This window comes from Triticum urartu, chromosome 1A, assembly GCF_056163025.1.
Source record: "Triticum urartu cultivar PI428250 chromosome 1A, HENAU_Tu73, whole genome shotgun sequence".
Lineage (NCBI taxonomy): Eukaryota > Viridiplantae > Streptophyta > Magnoliopsida > Poales > Poaceae > Triticum > Triticum urartu.
The window spans coordinates 589,758,110-589,780,422 of NC_141873.1; positions in this window are offsets into that span (position 1 = coordinate 589,758,110).

Here is a 22,313-nt window from a genome sequence, read left to right on the forward strand (position 1 = left end):
AACGTCACAACGTAACTGGGTGATTATAAAGGAGCATTACAGGTGTCTCCAAAGGTAGATGTTGGGTTGGCGTATTTCGAGATTAGGATTTGTCACTCCGATTGTCGGAGAGGTATCTCTGGGCCCTCTCGGTAATACACATCACATAAGCCTTGCAAGCATTACAACTAATATGTTAGTTGTGAGATGATGTATTACGGAACGAGTAAAGAGACTTGCCGGTAACGAGATTGAACTAGGTATTGGATACCGACGATCGAATCTCGGGCAAGTAACATACCGATGACAAAGGGAACAACGTATGTTGTTATGCGGTCTGACCGATAAAGATCTTTGTAGAATATGTAGGAGCCAATATGGGCATCCAGGTCCCGCTATTGGCTATTGACCGGAGACGTGTCTCGGTCATGTCTACATTGTTCTCGAACCCGTAGGGTCCGCACGCTTAAGGTTACGATGACAGTTATATTATGAGTTTATGCATTTTGATGTACCGAAGGTTGTTCGGAGTCCCGGATGTGATCACAGACATGACGAGGAGTCTCGAAATGGTCGAGACGTAAAGATTGATATATTGGAAGCCTATGTTTGGATATCGGAAGTGTTCCGGGTGAAATCGGGATTTTACCGGAATACCGGGAGGGTTACCGGAACCCCCCGGGAGCAATATGGGCCATAGTGGGCCTTAGTGGAAAAGAGAAGGGGCTGCCCTAGATGGGCTGCGCGCCTCCCCCTTCCCCTAGTCCTATTAGGACTAGGAGAGGTGGCCGGCCCCTCCTCCTCTTTTCCCCCTCCGAGGAATCCTAGTTGGACTAGGATTGGGGGGGGGGGGGAATCCTACTCCCAGAGGGAGTAGGACTCTCCTGCGCCCCCCCCCCTCCTTGGCCGGCCAGCTCTCCCCCTTGGCTCCTTTATATACGGAGGCAGGGGACACCTCTAGACACAGAAGTTGATCCACGTGATCTATTCCTTAGCCGTGTGCGGTGCCCCCTGCCACTATATTCCTCGATAATACTGTAGCGGAGTTTAGGCGAAGCCCTGCTGCTATAGTACATCAAGATCGTCACCACGCCGTCGTGCTGACGGAACTCTTCCCCGACACTTTGCTGGATCAGAGTCTGGGGATCGTCATCGAGCTGAACGTGTGCTCGAACTCGGAGGTGCCGTAGTTTCGGTGCTTGATCGGTTGGATCGTGAAGACGTACGACTACTTCCTCTACGTTGTGTGATCGCTTCCGCAGTCGGTCTGCGTTGGTACGTATACAACACTCTCCCCTCTCGTTGCTATGCATCACATGATCTTGCGTGTGCGTAGGAAATTTTTTGAAATTACTACGAAACCCAACAGTGGTATCAGAGCCTAGGTTATTTATGTTGATGTTATATGCACGAGTAGAACAAAAGTGAGTTGTGGACGATACAAGTCATACTGCCTACCAGCATGTCATACTTTGGTTCGGCGGTATTGTTGGACGAGACGACCCGGACCAACATTACGCATACGCTTACGCGAGACCGGTTCTCCCGACGTGCTTTGCACACAGGTGGCTTGCGGGCGACTGTCTCTCCAACTTTAGTTGAACCAAGTATGGCTATGCCCGGTCCTTGCGAAGGTTAAAACGGAGTCTATTTGACAAACTATCGTTGTGGTTTTGATGCGTCGGTGAGATTGGTTCTTGCTTAAGCCCGTAGCAGCCACGTAAAACTTGCAACAACAAAGTAGAGGACGTCTAACTTGTTTTTGCAGGGCATGTTGTGATGTGATATGGTCAAGGAATGATGCTAAATTTTATTGTATGAGATGATCATGTTTTGTAACCAAGTTATCGGCAACTGGCAGGAGCCATATGGTTGTCGCTTTATTGTATGCAATGCAATCGCGATGTATGCTTTACTTTATTACTAAGCGGTAGTGATAGTCTTAGAAGCATAAGATTGGCGAGACGACAACGATGCTACAATGGAGATCAAGGTGTCGCGCCGGTGACGATGGTGATCATGACGGTGCTTCGGAGATGGAGATCACAGGCACAAGATGATGATGGCCATATCATATCACTTATATTGATTGCATGTGATGTTTATCTTTTTATGCATCTTATCTTGCTTTGATTGACGGTAGCATTATAAGATGATCTCTCACTAATTATCAAGAAGTGTTCTCCCTGAGTATGCACCGTTGCGAAAGTTCTTCGTGCTGAGACACCACGTGATGATCGGGTGTGATAGGTTCTACGTTCAAATACAACGGGTGCAAAACAGTTGCACACGCGGAATACTCAGGTTATACTTGACGAGCCAAGCATATACAGATATGGCCTCGGAACACGGAGACCGAAAGGTCGAGCGTGAATCATATAGTAGATATGATCAACATAGTGATGTTCACCAATGAAACTGCTCCATCTCACGTGATGATCGGACATGGTTTAGTTGATTTGGATCACGTGATCACTTAGAGGATTAGAGGGATGTCTATCTAAGTGGGAGTTCTTAAGTAATATGATTAATTGAACTTTAATTTATCATGAACTTAGTCCTGGTAGTATTTTGCACATCATGTTGTAGATCAATAGCTCGCGTTGTTGCTTCCCTGTGTTTATTTTGATATGTTCCTAGAGAAAATTGTGTAGAAAGATGTTAGTAGCAATGATGCGGATTGGATCCGTGATCTGAGGTTTATCCTCATTGCTGCACAGAAGAATTATGTCCTTGATGCACCGCTAGGTGACGGACCTATTGCAGGAGCAGATGCAGACGTTATGAACGTTTGGCTAGCTCAATATGATGACTACTTGATAGTTTAGTGCACCATGCTTAAAGGCTTAGAATCGGGACTTCAAAGACGTTTTGAACGTCATGGAGCATATGAGATGTTCCAGGAGTTGAAGTTAATATTTCAAGCAAATACCCGAGTTGAGAGATATGTAGTCTCCAACAAGTTCTATAGCTAAAAGATGGAGGAGAATCGCTCAACTAGTGAGCAGGTGCTCAGATTGTCTGAGTACTACAATCGCTTGAATCAAGTGGGAGTTAATCTTCTAGATAAGATAGTGATTGACAGAATTCTCTAGTCACCATCACCAAGTTAGTAGAACTTCATGATGAACTATAATATGCAAGGGATAACGAAAACAACTCCCAAGCTCTTCGTGGTGCTGAAATCAACGAAGGTAGAAATCAAGAAAAAACATCAAGTGTTGATGGTTGACAAGACCACTAGTTTCAAGAAAAGGGCAAAGGGAAGAAGGGGAACTTCAAGAAGAACGGCAAGCAAGTTGTTGCTCAAGTGAAGAAGCCCAAGTCTGTTCCTAAACCTGAGACTAAGTGCTTCTACTGCAAAGGGACTGGTCACTGGAAGCGGAACCACCCCAAGTGATTGGCGGATAAGAAGGATGGCAAAGTGAACATAAGTATATTTGATATACATGTTATTGATGTGTACTTTACTAGTGTTTATAGCAAACCCTAAGTATTTGATACTAGTTCAGTTGCTAAGATTAGTAACTCGAAACGGGAGTTGCAGAATAAACAGAGACTAGTTAAGGGTGAAGTGACGATGTGTGTTGGAAGTGGTTCCAAGATTGATATGATCATCGTCGCACACTCCCTATACTTCCGGGATTAGTGTTGAACCTGAATAAGTGTTATTTGGTGTTTGCGTTGAGCATGAATATGATTTGATCATGTTTATTGTAAGAAGGTTATTCATTTAAGTAAGAGAATAAATTGTTGTTCTGTTTACATGAATAAAACCTTATATGGTTACACACCCAATGAAAATAGTTCGTTGGATCTCGATCGTAGTGATACACATAATCATAATATTGAAACCAAAAGATGCAAAGTTAATAATGATAGTACAACTTATTTGTAGCACTGCCGTTTAGGTCATATTGGTGTAAAGCGCATGAAGAAACTCCATGCTGATGGGATTTTGGAATCACTTGATTATGAATCACTTGATGCTTGCGAACCATGCCTTTTGGGCAAGATGACTAAAACGCCGTTCTCCGGAACAATGAAGCAAGCAACAGATTTATTGGAGATCATACATACTGATGTATGTGGTCCGGTGAATATTAAGGCTTGCAGCAGGTATCATTATTTTCTGACCTTCACAGATGATTTGAGCAGATATGGGGATATCTACTTGATGAAACATAAGTCTGAAACATTTGAACAGTTCAAAGAATTTCAGAGTGAAGTGGAAAATCATCGTGACAAGAAAATAAAAGTTTCTACGATATGATCGCAGAGGTAAAATATTTGAGTTACGAGTTTGGTCTTCAATTAAAACAATGTGGAATAGTTTCACAAACTCATGCCACATGGAACACCACAGCATAATGGTGTGTCCGAACGTCATAACCGTACTTTATTAGATATGGTGCGATCTATGATGTCTCTTACCGATCTACCACTATCGTTTTGGGTTTATGCATTAGAGACAGCTGCATTCACGTTAAATAGGGCACCATCTAAATCCGTTGAGACGACACCGTGTGAACTATGGTTTGGCAAGAAACCTAAGCTGTCGTTTCTTAAATTTGGGGTTGCGATGCTTATATGAAAAGGTTTCATCCTGATAAGCTCAAACTCAAATCGGAGAAGTGCGTCTTCATAGGATATCCAAAGGAAACTATTGGATACACCTTCTTTCACAGATCCGAAGGCAAGACTTTTGTTGCTAAATTCGGAAACTTTCTTGAGAAGGAGTTTCTCTCGAAAGAAGTGAATGGTAGGAAAGTAGAACTTGACGAGGTAACTGTACCTGCTCCCTTATTGGAAAGTAGTACCTTACAGAAAACTGTTTCTGTGACACCTACACCAGTTAGTGAGGAAGCTAATGATGATGATCATGAAACTTCAGAACAAGATACTACTGAACCTCGTAGATCAACCAGAGTAAGATCCGCGCCAGAGTGGTACGATAATCCTTTTCTGGAAGTCATGCTACTAGATCATGATGAACCTACGAACTATGAAGAAGCGATGGTGAGCCCAGATTCCGCAAAATGGCTTGAGGCCATGAAATCTGAGATAGGATCCATATATGAGAACAAAGTATGGACTTTGGTTGACTTGCCCGATGATCGGCAAGCCATAGAAAATAAATGGATCTTCAAGAGGAAGACGGACGATGATAATAGTGTTACTATCTACAAAGCTAGAATTGTCGCAAAAGGTTTTCGACAAGTTCAAGGTGTTGAATACGATGAGAGTTTCTCTCTCGTATCTATGCTTAAGTCTGTCGGAATCATGTTAGCAATTGCCGCATTTTATGAAATCTGGCAAATGGATAAACAAAACTGCATTCCTTAATAGATTTATTAAAGAAGAGTTGTATATGATACAACCAGAAGGTTTTGTCAATCCTAAAGGTGCTAACAAAATATGCAAGCTCCAGCGATCCATCTATGGACTGGTGCAAGCATCTCGGAGTTGGAATATAAGTTTTGATAAGTTGATCAAAGCATATAAGTTTTATACAGACTTGCGGTGAAGCCTGTATTTACAAGAAAGTGAGTGGGAGCACTACAGCATTTCTGATAAGTATATGTGAATGACATATTGTTGATCGGAAATAATGTAGAATTATTCTGTAAAGCATAAAGGAGTGTTTGAAAGGAGTTTTTCAAAGAAATACTTCGGTAAAGCTGCGTACATATTGAGCTTCAAGATCTATAGAGATAGATCAAGACGCTTGATAAGTTTTTTCAATGAGTACATACCTTGACAAGATTTTGAAGTAGTTCAAAATGGAGCAGTCAAAGAAAAAGTTCTTGCCTGTATTACAAGGTGTGAAGTTGAGTAAGACTCAAAGCCCGACCTGCCTTGGCCATAGGTTCTATAAAAGGTTACGTCGATGCAAGTTTTGACACTGATCTGGATGACTCTAAGTCTCGATCTAGATACATATTGAAAGTGGGAGCAATTAGCTAGAGTAGCTCCGTGCAGAGCATTGTAGACATAGAAAATTGCAAAATACATAAACGGATCTGAATATGAAAGACCGTTGACTAAGATTCTCTCACAAGCAAAACAAGATCACACCTTAGTACTCTTTGGGTGTTAATCACATAGCGATGTGAACTAGATTACCGAATCTAGTAAACCCTTTGGGTGTTGGTCACATGACGATGTGAACTATGGGTGTTAATCACATGATGATGTGAACTATCGATGTTAATCACATAGTGATGTGATCTAGATTATTGACTCTAGTGCAAGTGGGAGACTGAAGGAAATATGCCCTAGAGGCAATAATAAAGTTATTATTTATTTCCTTATTTCATGATAAATGTTTATTATTCATGCTAGAATTGTATTAACCGGAAACATAATACATGTGTGAATATATAGACAAACAAAGTGTCACTAGTATGCCTCTACTTGACTAGCTCGTTAATCAAAGATGTTTATGTTTCCTAACCATGAACAATGAGTTGTTATTTGATTAACGAGGTCACATCATTAGTTGAATGATCTGATTGACATGACCCATTCCATTAGCTTAGCACCCGATCGTTTAGTATGTTGCTATTGCTTTTCTTCATGACTTATACATGTTCGTATGACTATGAGATTATGCAACTCCCGTTTGCCGGAGGAACACTTTGGGTGCTACCAAACGTCACAACGTAACTGGGTGATTATAAAGGAGCATTACAGGTGTCTCCAAAGGTAGATGTTGGGTTGGCGTATTTCGAGATTAGGATTTGTCACTCCGATTGTCGGAGAGGTATCTCTGGGCCCTCTCGGTAATACACATCACATAAGCCTTGCAAGCATTACAACTAATATGTTAGTTGTGAGATGATGTATTACGGAACGAGTAAAGAGACTTGCCGGTAACGAGATTGAACTAGGTATTGGATACGACGATCGAATCTCGGGCAAGTAACATACCGATGACAAAGGGAAGAACGTATGTTGTTATGCGGTCTGACCGATAAAGATCTTCGTAGAATATGTAGGAGCCAATATGGGCATCCAGGTCCCGCTATTGGTTATTGACCGGAGACATGGCTCGGTCATGTCTACATTGTTCTCGAACCCGTAGGGTCCGCACGCTTAAGGTTACGATGACAGTTATATTATGAGTTTATGCATTTTGATGTACCGAAGGTTGTTCGGAGTCCCGGATGTGATCACGGACATGACGAGGAGTCTCGAAATGGTCGAGACGTAAAGATTGATATATTGGAAGCCTATGTTTGGATATCGGAAGTGTTCCGGGTGAAATCGGGATTTTACCGGAATACCGGGAGGGTTACCGGAACCCCCCGGGAGCAATATGGGCCATAGTGGGCCTTAGTGGAAAAGAGAAGGGGCTGCCCTAGATGGGCTGCGCGCCTCCCCCTTCCCCTAGTCCTATTAGGACTAGGAGAGGTGGCCGGCCCCTCCTCCTCTTTTCCCCCTCCGAGGAATCCTAGTTGGACTAGGATTGGGGGGGGGGGGAATCCTACTCCCAGAGGGAGTAGGACTCTCCTGCGCCCCCCCTCCTTGGCCGGCCAGCTCTCCCCCTTGGCTCCTTTATATACGGAGGCAGGGGACACCTCTAGACACAGAAGTTGATCCACGTGATCTATTCCTTAGCCGTGTGCGGTGCCCCCTGCCACCATATTCCTCGATAATACTGTAGCGGAGTTTAGGCAAAGCCCTGCTGCTGTAGTACATCAAGATCGTCACCACGCCGTCGTGCTGACGGAACTCTTCCCCGACACTTTGCTGGATCGGAGTCCGGGGATCGTCATCGAGCTGAACGTGTGCTCGAACTCGGAGGTGCCGTAGTTTCGGTGCTTGATCGGTTGGATCGTGAAGACGTACGACTACTTCCTCTATGTTGTGTGATCGCTTCCGCAGTCGGTCTGCGTTGGTACGTAGACAACACTCTCCCCTCTCGTTGCTATGCATCACATGATCTTGCGTGTGCGTAGGAAATTTTTTGAAATTACTACGAAACCCAACAGAAGCACCTAGGGCTGCTCCGAGGGGAGCACAACCCACCAGGGCCCACCGGACCGCCTCTTTACTCTATAAATACCCCAATATTCCAGAAACCCTAGGGGAGTCGACGAAAATCAATTCCAGCCACCGCAAGTTCCAGAAACACCAGATCCAATCTAGACACCATCACGGAGGGGTTCATCATGTCCATTGGTGCCTCTCGGATGATGCGTGAGTAGTTCTTTGTAGACCTACGGGTCCGTAGTTAGTAGCTAGATGGCTTCCTCTCTCTTGTTTGATTCTCAATACAATGGTCTCTTGGAGATCCATATGATGTAACTCTTTTTGCGGTGTGTTTGTTGGGATCAGATGACACTAGTAGAAAACAGGGCTATGGTCCAGACCGGCTCAGCCCATTAGTCCCGGTTCAGTGTAGAACTGGGACTAATGTGGGCATTGGTCCCGGTTCGTGAGCCCAGGGGGCCGACCGGGCCACGTGGGCCATTGGTCCCGGTTCGTCTGGACCTTTTGGTCCCGGTTGGTGGAACGAACCGGGACCAATGGGCCTCGCTCCTGGCCCACCACCATTGGTCCCGGTTGGTGGCCTGAACCGGGACCAAAGGCTCCCCTTTAGTCCCGGTTCTTGCCACAAACCGGGACCAATGAGGTGCCTATATATACCCTCGCCCGCGAGCAGAGCACTCCAGTGCTCTGTTTTTCTCTGGCCGGCGAGGCGAGGGGTTTGTGGTGCTCTAGCTCACCTCCTATGCACATGAGGTGTTCGATGGAATGCCCGAGCCACACTACTTAAACTTTCTCCTCTCGAAGCTCGACCTCCAAGCTCCATTTTCCTCGAGATTTGTCTAGATTTAGCGGTCCGTCACGCCACGTCCCCGTCTTCACCGCCGTCGATCACCCGCGCTGATCTCATCACCGACACCACCGTGGTGAGCCTCTTGTTCTTATCTTTTTTCTGAAAGGAAAAATATTCTTACTTGTCTGTTTAGATAGATACTTGTATCATTTTCTTACATTTATTATTGCATCTTATATAGTGCGATGGTTTTGGTATCCGCCCCCGTCGGCCCTCGTCCTGTCTATGATTTGGATTTGGTATGTATATTATCTTCATAACTATTGGTTCATTTATTGTTTATGAAAATTATGCCGACCAACGTGACATAGATTTTATTTATCTAGGATGTATGTGAATCGGAAATGCCAACCGACCCTATTGTCGAGAGGTTAAATTTAGTTGAAGAAGAAAACAATTTGTTGAAGGAAAAAATAAAAAAAATTGAGGAGGAGAAGATGATATTGGAGTTGCATGTTGCGGATGTCGTCGATGATCACAAGATCAAGATGGATGCAATGCGCTTGAAGATTAGAAAGATTAGAAAATATGCCATTCATACCGAGGCTTGGTATCATTATGTCGTTGGATCAATTGTTACCTTGGTTGCGATTATGATCGCATTTGTTTTTGCATTGAAATGTTTTACATAGTTTCAATGTATGGTTTAATTAATTAGATGCTCTGGAGAGCTATATGTTGTTAGATGAGAACTATGTATGCACTTTGGTTTTAATGTGATGATGAACTTCTATTAATTTGGACACTTAATTATATATAATGCACGCAGATGAACCGGCAATGGATGTACGGTGACAGACACACCCGCGAGTACATTAAGGGCGTGCATGAGTTTCTCGATGCAGCTGAGGCAAACAAGCAGAGTGGTTTTATGTGTTGTCCATGCACTGAATGTGGGAATACAAGGTCTTACTCTAACCGGAAAATCCTTCACTCCCACCTGCTTTACAAGGGTTTCATGCCACACTATAATGTTTGGACGAGGCACGGAGAAATAGGGGTTATGATGGAAGACGGTGAAGAAGAAGAGTACGATGACAACTACGTGCCCCCTGAATACGGTGATGCTGCAACGGGGGGAGCTGGTGAAGATCAAGAGGAACCAGACGATGTGCCCAATGATGCTGCCACGGGTGAAGCTGCTGAAGATAAAGAGGAACCAGACGATGTGCCTGATGATGATGATCTCCGCCGGGTCATTGTCGATGCAAGGACGCAATGCATTAGTCAAAAGGAGAAGCTGAAGTTCGATCGCATGTTAGAGGATCACAAAAAAGGGTTATACCCCAATTGCGAAGATGGCAACACAAAGCTCGGTACCGTACTGGAATTGCTGCAGTGGAAGGCAGAGAATGCTGTGGCTGACAAAGGATTTGAGAAGCTACTGAAAATATTGAAGAAGAAGCTTCCAAACGATAACGAATTGCCTGACAGTACATACGCAGCAAAGAAGGTCGTATGCCCTCTAGGATTGGAGGTGGAGAAGATACATGCATGCCCTAATGACTGCATCCTCTACCGCGGTGCATACAAGGATCTGAACGCATGCCCGGTATGCGGTGCGTTGCGGTATAAGATCAGACGAGATGACCCTGGTGATGTTGACGGTGAGCCCCTTAGGAAGAGGGTTCCTGCGAAGGTGATGTGGTATGCTCCTATAATACCATGGTTGAAACGTCTGTTCAGAAACGAAGAGCATGCCAAGTTGATGCGATGGCACAGTGAGAACCGAAAGAAAGATGGGAAGTTGAGAGCACCCGCTGATGGGTCGCAGTGGAGAAAACTCGAGAGAAAGTACTGGGATGAGTTTGCAAAGGACCCAAGGAATGTATGGTTTGCTTTAAGCGCGGATGGCATTAATCCTTTCGAGGAGCAGAGCAGCAATCACAGCACCTGGCCCGTGACTCTATGTATGTATAACCTTCCTCCTTGGATGTGCATGAAGCGGAAGTTCATTATGATGCCAGTTCTCATCCAAGGCCCTAAGCAACCCGGCAACGAAATTGATGTGTACCTAAGGCCATTAGTTGAAGAACTTTTACAGCTGTGGAATGGAAACGGTGTACGTACGTGGGATGAGCACAGACAGGAGGAATTTAACCTTAAGGCGTTGCTGTTCGTGACCATCAACGATTGGCCCGCTCTCAGTAACCTTTCAGGACAGACAAACAAAGGATACCACGCATGCACGCACTGTTTAGATGACACTGAAAGTATATACCTGGACAAATGCAGGAAGAATGTGTACCTGGGCCATCGTCGATTTCTTCCGACCAACCATCAATGTCGAAAGAAAGGCAAGCATTTCAAAGGCGAGGCAGATCACCGGAAGAAGCCCGCCATGCGCACCGGTGTTCACGTGCTTGCTATGGTCAATGATTTACACTACGTAATCTTTGGAAAGGGTCCTGGTGGACTAGCTGTTCCGAATGACGCTGAGGGACACGCACCCATGTGGAAGAAGAAATCTATATTTTGGGACCTACCCTACTGGAAAGACCTAGAGGTCCGCTCCTCAATCAACGTGATGCACGTGATGAAGAACCTTTGCGTGAACCTGCTAGGCTTCTTGGGCGTGTATGGGAAGACAAAAGATACACCCGAGGCACGACAGGACCTGCAACGTTTGCACGAAAAAGACGGCATGCCTCCGAAGCAGTATAAAGGTCCTGCCAGCTACGCTCTTACGAAAGAAGAGAAAGAAATCTTCTTTGAATGCCTGCTCAGTATGAAGGTCACGACTGGCTTCTCGTCGAATATAAAGGGAATAATAAATATGCCAGAGAAAAAGTTTCAGAACCTAAAGTCTCATGACTGCCACGTGATTATGACACAACTGCTTCCGGTTGCATTGAGGGGGCTTCTACCGGAAAACGTTCGATTAGCCATTGTGAAGCTATGTGCATTCCTCAATGCAATCTCTCAGAAGGTGATCGATCCAGAAATCGTACCAAGGCTAAGGAGTGATGTGGCACAATGTCTTATCAGTTTCGAGCTGGTGTTCCCACCATCCTTCTTCAATATCATGACGCACATCCTAGTTCATCTAGTCGACGAGATTGTCATCCTGGGGCCCGTATTTCTACACAATATGTTCCCTTTTGAGAGGTTCATGGGAGTCCTAAAGAAATATGTCCGTAACCGCGCTAGGCCAGAAGGAAGCATCTCCATGGGCCATCAAACAGAGGATGTTATCGGGTTTTGTGTTGACTTCATTCCTGGCCTTAACAAGATAGGTCTCCCTAAATCGCGGTATGAGGGGAGACTGACTGGAAAAGGCACTCTGGGAAGAGACTCAATAATATGCAGGGACGGATATTCTTGGTCTCAAGCACACTACACAGTTCTACAGAACTCTACCTTGGTGACCCCGTATGTCGATGAACACAAGAACAGTCTGCGCTCCAAACACCCGGAGCAGTGCGACGACTGGATTACATGTGAACACATCAGGACTTTCAGCAGTTGGTTGGAAACACGTCTCAGAGGTGACAACACTGTTTGTGATGAGTTGTACTTGTTGTCCAGGGGACCATCTTTGACTGTATTGACTTACAAAGGATACGAGATAAATGGGAATACATTTTACACGATCGCCCAAGATCAAAAGAGCACCAACCAAAACAGCGGTGTCCGCTTTGATGCAGCAACCGAGAGCGGAAAGGACACATATTATGGTTACATAGTGGACATATGGGAACTTGACTACGGACCTGATTTTAAGGTCCCTTTGTTTAAGTGCAAATGGGTCAATCTGTTAGGCGGCGGGGTACAGGTAGACCCACAGTACGGAATGACAACAGTGGATCTGAAAAATCTTGGGTACACTGACGAACCGTTCGTCCTAGCCAATGATGTGGCACAGGTTATCTATGTGAAGGACATGTCTACCAAACCGAGAAAAAGAAAAGATAAGGAAGCGAATACATCATACGATGAGCCAAAGCGCCACATAGTTCTTTCAGGAAAAAGGGACATCCTGGGAGTGGACGGCAAGACAGACATGTCTGATGATTATGAAAAGTTTCATGAAATTCCTCCCTTCAATGTCAAGGCTGACCCAAGCATCCTGATAAACAATGAAGATTATCCATGGTTACGGCGCAATAAGCAAATGACACAAGCATGGGAGTCCTAAAGAAATATGTCCGTAACCGCGCTAGGCCAGAAGGAAGCATCTCCATGGGCCATCAAACAGAGGATGTTATCGGGTTTTGTGTTGACTTCATTCCTGGCCTTAACAAGATAGGTCTCCCTAAATCGCGGTATGAGGGGAGACTGACTGGAAAAGGCACTCTGGGAAGAGACTCAATAATATGCAGGGACGGATATTCTTGGTCTCAAGCACACTACACAGTTCTACAGAACTCTACCTTGGTGACCCCGTATGTCGATGAACACAAGAACAGTCTGCGCTCCAAACACCCGGAGCAGTGCGACGACTGGATTACATGTGAACACATCAGGACTTTCAGCAGTTGGTTGGAAACACGTCTCAGAGGTGACAACACTGTTTGTGATGAGTTGTACTTGTTGTCCAGGGGACCATCTTTGACTGTATTGACTTACAAAGGATACGAGATAAATGGGAATACATTTTACACGATCGCCCAAGATCAAAAGAGCACCAACCAAAACAGCGGTGTCCGCTTTGATGCAGCAACCGAGAGTGGAAAGGACACATATTATGGTTACATAGTGGACATATGGGAACTTGACTACGGACCTGATTTTAAGGTCCCTTTGTTTAAGTGCAAATGGGTCAATCTGTTAGGCGGCGGGGTACAGGTAGACCCACAGTACGGAATGACAACAGTGGATCTGAAAAATCTTGGGTACACTGACGAACCGTTCGTCCTAGCCAATGATGTGGCACAGGTTATCTATGTGAAGGACATGTCTACCAAACCGAGAAAAAGAAAAGATAAGGAAGCGAATACATCATACGATGAGCCAAAGCGCCACATAGTTCTTTCAGGAAAAAGGGACATCCTGGGAGTGGACGGCAAGACAGACATGTCTGATGATTATGAAAAGTTTCATGAAATTCCTCCCTTCAATGTCAAGGCTGACCCAAGCATCCTGATAAACAATGAAGATTATCCATGGTTACGGCGCAATAAGCAAATGACACAAGCGAAGAAAAAGTGAAGACTTTCTCCCGCAATAAGCAAATGCTATGTGGGTGAAATTATGATACCATGCCAACTTTCAACTTTTTCAGAGTTCATTTGAAATGCTTTCATGTCTTATGGTTTGAAACTTTGATACTTCGAAAGTGATTGTCCATTTTGTACACGAAGTGCATCAAGTTTTTGTCGTAACCCTCTCTACTTTTTGGAACATGCTATGTGGCTGAAATGATGATACCATGCCAACTTTCAACCTTTTCAGAGTTCATTTTGAAATGCTTTCCAATTTCAGAGTCATTTAGCTCAAAGAATGAATTAATAGCAAACAGAATGAACTACAAAACTTTTATGAATATAATTTGTGTGACCTAAAATCAAACTATAAGTATTTAATTGTAAGTATAAATAAAAAATAAATAGCAAAGAAGAAAAAAATTCTAATTTTATAGTAAAGTTATTCATAAACTAGTGATTCACACAAATTTTTAAAAATTCAAATTTAAACTATTTAAAATTTAAAACTAATGGCACTAACAGAAAGTTTATAATTTTTGTGACCTAAAAGCAAAAAGAAATCACTAAAAAACTGTAAGTATTTAGTTGTAAGTAGAAATAAAAAATAAATAGAAAAATATTCTAATTTTATAGTAAAGTTATTCATAAACTAGTGATTCACACAAATTTTTAAAAATTCAAATTTAAACTATTTAAAATATAAAACTAATGGCACTAACAGAAAGTTTATAATTTTTGTGACCTAAAAGCAAAACGAAATCACTAAAAAACTGTAAGTATTTAGTTGTAAGTAGAAATAAAAAATAAATAGAAAAAATTCTAATTTTATAGTAAAGTTATTCATAAACTAGTGATTCACACAAATTTTTAAAAATTCAAATTTAAACTATCTAAAATTTAAAACTAATGGCACTAACAGAAAGTTTATAATTTTTGTGACCTAAAAGCAAAAAGAAATCACTAAAAAACTATAAGTATTTAGTTTTAAGTAGAAATAAAAAAATAAAAAACCAAAAAAATGTAGAAATAAAAAAGAAAAAACCAAAAAAAATGCCACCTACTGGGCCTCCACGGCCTGAATACGACTAGAAACCCTACATGGGCCAGGATTCAGGCCCGCAGAGGCCCAATAGGCCAACAGGCAGTAGCAGGTTTAGGCCCGAAAGCCTGCATTAGAGAGGAGCTCGAATGGGGAGGCAGAGCAGCGCTTATAAACCAGTGCCGGCGCCCTTCAGCTAGCGATGTGGGACTAAACTTTTGGGCGCGGGGCGCACAAGGGCATTGGTCCCGGTTGGAGGCACCAACCGGGACTAAAGGGGGCATTGGTCCCGGTTGGTGGCACTAACCGTGACCAATGCCCCCCTTTAGTCCCGGTTGGTGCCACCAACCGGGACCAAAGGCCGCCGCTTCCCGCCCTTTGGGCTGCTGAAAATTGGCCTTTGGTCCCGGTTCGTGGCACCAACCGGGACCAAAGGGGGGCATTGGTCACGGTTCGTGCCACGAACCGGGACCATTGCTCTGGCTATATATACAACCCTTGCGAAATTTTCGCCAACTGCTCCATTCCCCATCGCCGACGCCGCCAGGCTGCTCGTCCTCCTCGTCGTCGTCGCCGCCGCCGAGCCCTGCCCCTCATCGTCGCCTCCGCCAGTGCCGAGCCCTGCCCCGACGCTGTCAGGCTACTCCACTTCGCCGTCCTCGCCGCCGCCGTCGAGCCCTACCCCGACGCCTTCCCGGCCCGCTCCCACTGTGAGCCGCCGTGCCGTTCCCCTCCTCTCCTCCTCTCCCCCCGCCGCGCCCTGCCACCACCGCCAGCCGCGCCCCGACGCCGTTGCCCGCAGTGCTCTTGCCGCGCCCCGACGCCGCTGCCCGCCGTGCTCTGCCCGTACGTGCTCCGCTTGCCACGCCGCCGCTAGTTCGCCGCCGCCGCCCGTCGTGTTCTGCCTCGACGCCGCCGCCTGGCCGCGCTCCGCTTGCCGCGCCGCCTGGCCGTGCTCCGCTTGCCGCGCCGCCGCCCGCCTCTGTTAATTTTTTTGAGATATATGTATGCATGTGTGTAGTGTATATATATGTGTATGTATGTGTATGTGTGTGCAGTGTATATGTGTGTGCATGCAGATATGTGTATGTATGTGTATGTATGCATGTGTGTAGTGTATATGTGTATGTATGTATATGTGTGTACCAGATAACTTCGACATGAGGGGGGTCTATATACCCCCTCCCCGATAACTTCGACATCATGGGGGGAGGGGGTCGCCGAGGGTCGAGGGTCGAGGGTTGCCGAGTGTTCGAGGGATCAAGGGGGCGAGGGTCGGGAACTAGCTAGGGTAGAGGGTCGAGGGTCGCCAAGTGTTCGAGGGGGCGAGGGTCAGGAAGAAGAGGAGAAAAAAAGAAGAGGAAAAAGGAGAAGAAGAGGAGAGGAAGAAAAGGAAGAGGAGAAGAAGAAAAAATAGAAAAAAATTCTATTTTTTCTTCTTCTACTCTATTACTTTCTTCTTCTCCTCTTTTTTTCTTCTTTTTTTTTCTTCGATCTTCTCCCCTTCCCGATAGGAAAGTTTTATATAGAAAGTTACAATTTTAGAAAAGTTTTATATATGCAAAAGTTACAATTTTATAAAAAGAAGGATAGGAAAGAAGAAAATAAGAAGAGGAAAGAAAGAAGAAGAGGAGAGGAAAAGAAGAGGAGAAATAAATAAGAAGAAGAAAAAAGAAGAAAAAGAAGAGGAGAAGAAGAAAGGAATAGTGGAGAAGAAGAGAAAATAGAAAAAAGAAGAAGAGGAGAGGAAGAAGAGGAGAAATAAATAAGAAAAAGAAAAAAGAAGGGGAAGAAGAGGGAGAAGAAGAGGAGAGGAAGAAGAGGAAGTCTTCTCCTCTATTCTTTCTTCTCTTCTTTTTTCTTCTTCTTCTTCCTCTTTATTTTATCGGGAACGAGGATCGTCGAGAGGTCGAGGAGCGGTAGAGGAGAAACCCTAAATAGAAAGTATCGTCGGTGTGAGATACATGTACCGTCGGTGTCGGACACTACACCCACATCCCACAAGTGGCGCAGGCTTCGACGCCCACGTCACTTGTGGGACGTGGATGTAGTGTCCGACACCGAAGGCCACATGTATCTCACACCCATGATACTTGCTAGCTATTTAGGGTTTCCTCTACCGAAAAGAAGAGGAGAAATAAATAAGAAGAAGAAAAAAGAAGAAAAAGAAGAGGAGAAGAAGAAAGGAATAGTGGAGAAGAAGAGAAAATAGAATATATTCTATTTTTCTCTTTTCTCCTCTATTCCTTTCTTCTTCTCCTCTTTTTTTTTCTTTTCTTCTTCTTCTTCTTCTTCTTCTTATTAGCCGGAAGTAGAGAGAGGTTTCCTAGTGTCAAAGTATTGAAGAAATCCATGCCTTCATCATTAGCCGGAAGTAACCAGGGCATGTTGGTACGAAGTTCTGCAAAGTTATTCTGGAATGGAGTCCCGGATAGAATAATCCGCTTTTTGGTACGAATTCAGCAAAGGCCTTCCAAATAGCGATATTCGGAAGGCTCTTGCTGAACTTTGTACCAAAAAGCGAATTATCCTATCTGGGACTCCGTTCCAGAACAACTTTGAAGAGCTTCGTACCATCATGCACATGTTACTTTCGCCTAATGATGAAGACATGGTTTTGTTGAATCCTTTGACACTAGGCAACCTCCCGACCCCTCGGCGATCCTCTCGAACATGATGTAGTGTCGTCGTTGTCGATATATACCCCCTCCCGATAGCTTACTATGATTAGGTAGCTAGTTCTACGTTTGGCACTAATATATCCATCTGTCATGTTTGAATAATAATTGCCATGTTGTAAATATTTGTAGAAACTATGGACACCGCCCTAGACGAAGCAACAAAAGAAGCGTTGTTGAGGGACATAATCGCAGAAGGAAGTGATGCCATGTCGTTGTTTCTCAACGAAACCGATGGTCTGGAAGGAGAGGGTGAACAAGCTGGCTACGGTGACCTAATGCCGGTGCAAGAAGAAGAACATGAGGACGGCTCCGGTGACCCAATGCCGGTGCAAGAAGGAGACCGTGATGACGGCTCCGGTGACCGAACCGAGTCCGGCCAGGTATATATATTAGTTAAGCCTATGCTGACTAGCTGATTGATGCATTCATTGTTTTGGTATGTACACATATTAATTAAGTCTTTGTTCTTTTTTCTAGCCCTCCGAATCGAGCACAACTTCGGTAAAGAGACGAGGCCCGAAGAAAAAGTTGAGCTCGGATGAAAAGTTTGAGATCATAGCAATCGCGCCCGACGGCCAACCAATTGAACCCCTCCGGACAAAGAGCGCATTTGTTGCTCAGTGCGGGGTTCTGGTTAGGGACAAGATCCCGATAAGCATCCAGCAATGGTTTAAGCCAGCTACAGAAGACCCTGAGGTGTCTTACGTCAATGATATGCAGAAAAATGATCTTTGGACTGAGCTGAAGTCAAATTTCACCCTACCGCCTGAGGAAAATCCAGAGAACCTAGTTAAAGAGAAATTAATCAAGTCTTTTGCTCTGAAGAGGATGGCAGAACTATTCAGGAGGTGGAAGAAAGAGCTGAATAAGTTTGTCGAAAATAATGAGACACCAGAATTCAAGGGCAGATATGAGAAGCTCAGAGATCACTGGCCCGCATTTGTGGCCCACAAGACATCAGAAAAGAGTAAGAAGATGTCGGCGACAAACAAGCAAAATGTTGTGAAGAAGAAGCTTCACCATCGCACGGGGTCAGGTGGCTACCTCGTAGCCCGGCCTAAGTGGTCCAAGAGTGAGAATGATCTGGTTCATAAAGGGATCGAACCAGAGACAAATAACTGGCCAGACCGTTGCCGGACTTGGTTCTTCGGGGCTGGCGGAACCCTGGACCCTGAAACAGGGAAGTGCATTTGGACAAACGATCAAATGGACATACCAGTCAGTAAGCTTAAGCAGTATATCGAAGCAACGCAGGAAGGGACGTTCTTTCCAGACAGAGAGAACGACGAGCTCACAATGGCCCTCGGGAATCCTGAGCACCCTGGACGGACACGAGGCACGCCAGGCTCCGTTCCGTGGAAGGTTGGGTTTCCGGACGCAGGCGGTTACAAATCCCATGAGAGGAGGAAAAAAGTGCAGCAGACCCAAATGCAGGCGCTGCAAGAAAGGGTGGACGCGATAGAGGAACGAGAAGCAAATCGCAGCAAACGTACTGCCGAAGCCTCCCCCGAAGCTACCCCGCCATCTCAGCGCAGAAGCAGCGTGGCTTCCACCGAGCTGCTTCAGCCAGAGCATGCCTTGACGGCTCCTGCCAGCTATCCCGTGGATGCTATCACGGAGTCTCAAAATTGAGACCTTATGACGCAATGGATGAATTTGAAGGTCAAGGCGGCTGTTGGCTCTGTTTATCCTACTGAACCCGGCGCAACTTTTCACTGCCGGCCGATTCCAGAAGGATATGCTAGGGTGATGGTGGATGAGATAACGGAGGGATTTGAGGACCTCCAGCTTGACCACCCTACCGGTGAAGGGGAGACTCGGCTGGGGTCTGCTTTGAAGACTCCATGCCTATGGCGGAAGGAGCTCATCAACCTTCCGAACTGGACGCCTCCGCCTCCTCCTCCTCCTCCGGCGAGTCAGGGCACTCCGCCTCCACCGCCTCCTCCTCCTCCGGCGAGTGACGATCAGGGCCCTCGGCCGGCTCCTTCTCCGGCGCGCGGCGGCACTCCGCCTCCTTCTCCGCCTGCGCCGACGCGCCCGAGCAGCCAGCCTCCTCCTTCTCCGCCTCATCAGCAAGGGCGGAAGAGACCTGCCGCCGCTCCAGCTGCTCCGGCGCGTCGTAGTCCTTCTCCTCCGCCGCTTAAGCAAGTAAAGAAGACAACCGCTACGTCTGCTCGGTCGGCGTCTAGCAGTACAACCAGAGGCGGGAGGACATACAGATTCGGTCCTTCTCTGAAGACTCCAGAGAAGTTACCATACGAGAGGACCCAGGAGGAGAACACCGAGATCACGCGAGAAGAAGTGAAGAAATTCTTTGAAGGGGTGAAAGCAAAGAAACATCCACCTCCGGAGGAGAAGGTAGATCGGGTGAAAGTGAAGCGCACTCTGGCTGCCCTGACAAAACCACCGAAGTCTGATCCGCCGAAAGGAAACTATGACCGCATTATTGGAAAGGAATTTGCCGAAGCGGAGCGGTCGGGAAGTACTGTCAGTGATCAAAGGCTGAAAGAACGACGAGCTGGGAAACAAATTGCCCAGCTCGGCGAACAAGCGAAGCAATCGTGCCCCCCGCTCAAGGTGCCTAGCCACAACGTCGATAATGATCCGAGGATGGTGCCCGGTTATAGCAATCTTGCAGATTACCTGCCCGACGAAGTACATTATGAACCCATGGACGTGCAGATACAAAGATACGAGTACGGGAAGCCTCTCGTCAAAGATGAAAGATCTCTATCAACGATGATGCGAAGATTGCATGATTGGTACTTGAAAATCTGCAGAGACTCTGGGGGGAGGAGTACTTTGTATTTGAAAGTTAAAAAGGAGCATGACCTCGTTGGAATTGATCTGTTGCCTATTCCATTTGAGGAGTTCTATCAGTTTTTCAATCAATTGGCCCTCGATAAAGCAACGGTCACCTGCTACTGTCTGTAAGTACTACTACTTCTGTCATTAAGTCTCTCCATATAGCTCAGCTCTTTCATTGCATGTATTTATAATCATCCTCACTATATTATGCAGATTGAAGATCGTCGAATTGAAGAAAAGACAAGTCGGTGATATTGGGTTCATTAACACATATCTCATAGATGCAACTCAGGTTAAATTTCATGCCGCAGAAACCGAGGCCAGCATGCTAGAATCGTTGATAATAAATGAAAACAAAGATATAATACTCTTTCCTTACAACTTCAAGTGAGTGTTACTGTCTTGTGCGTATTCGGTTTCCCTTATATATTAGTCAAGGTTATAGTAATGTAATTGATGAGTTATGCATGCGTGTGCAGTTTCCACTATATTCTCCTACATATTAAGCTTGAGCAGGGACTAGTAACCGTCTTAGACTCAAGACGAAAAGATCCCAAGGACTATGCAGACATGACTCAAATACTCGAGAAGTAAGTTAAATCGATCATTATCCACCATATCAGCAACTTTGTTCATTTCCTGATATATCAAGTAATTGTTTTCTTTGTCCGACAGGGTTTGGAGAAAATTCACCAGAAAAGCTCCGGGACTACCGAAGGAGCTGCAATTTAGACACCCGAAAGTAAGTACTAGCTATAGTAGCATTTTAAGCGCATCTACTAGTCATTCAAGCGCTAGTTTCATCAATACCATTTGGCATTCTTGCTTATCAGTTTGATTAACCTCTATTTCTTGTAAAGTGGTTGTGGCAGCAACAAGGGAATGATTTCTGTGGATACTATGTTTGCGAGTCCATCCGCCACACAACCTGTGAGCGGGGCTACACTGACGAACAATATGAAGTACGTAAATAACAACATTCACAATTTTATTTTATTACCATCATTTGTGTTGAGTTTCATTCATTCATATATATATGTATTGACCCCCTTCTTTAAATTAGATGTTTCGGAAGCGGGATGAACTCCTAGCACCAGCTCGCATGCGAGGAATTCAAGAGGAATTGGCGGCATTCTTTCTTGACCACGTGATCCCTGAAGACGGAGAATTCTATGTTGACCCTGAATCCGTATGATTATATTTGTAAGAGATAATTACTGTATATATGTAGCCGGTAGTGTCAGATAGATATACGAGAACTTGTTGTTCGACCAATCTCTCGGAGAAAGAGAGGTGGTCGATATCACTTCTCTCTGTATGCATATATGTTCATCACGATCTTCTGTTTCCTTCGTTTGCTTACTAGCTAGCCAGCGTGTCTAGTCCTCTCTATACATATGTATAGTACGTAGCGTCGACCCAGCACGGACATAAGAGAGGACACTTCTCTCTATTAATTATAGCTAGCTAACACAATATATGAAACACCTAAATTAACCCCCCAAAACCCCCAACCCCCCCCCCCTTTAAAAAAAACAAAAACCCCAGCCATAGAAATGCTGACGCGTGGATGCCTATTGGTCCCGGTTGGTGCCACCAACCGAGACCAAAGGGTCTCCTGACGGGGCTCTGCGCACTGCCCACGTGGAGGGCCTTTAGTCCCAGTTCTGGATTGAATCGCGACTAAAGGGGGGAGGTATTAGTACCGACACTTTAGTCCCGGTTCAGGAACCGAGACTAAAGGCCCTTACGAACCGGGACTATAGGCCCTTTTTCTACCAGTGTGAACTTTGAGTTTATGATCAGATCTA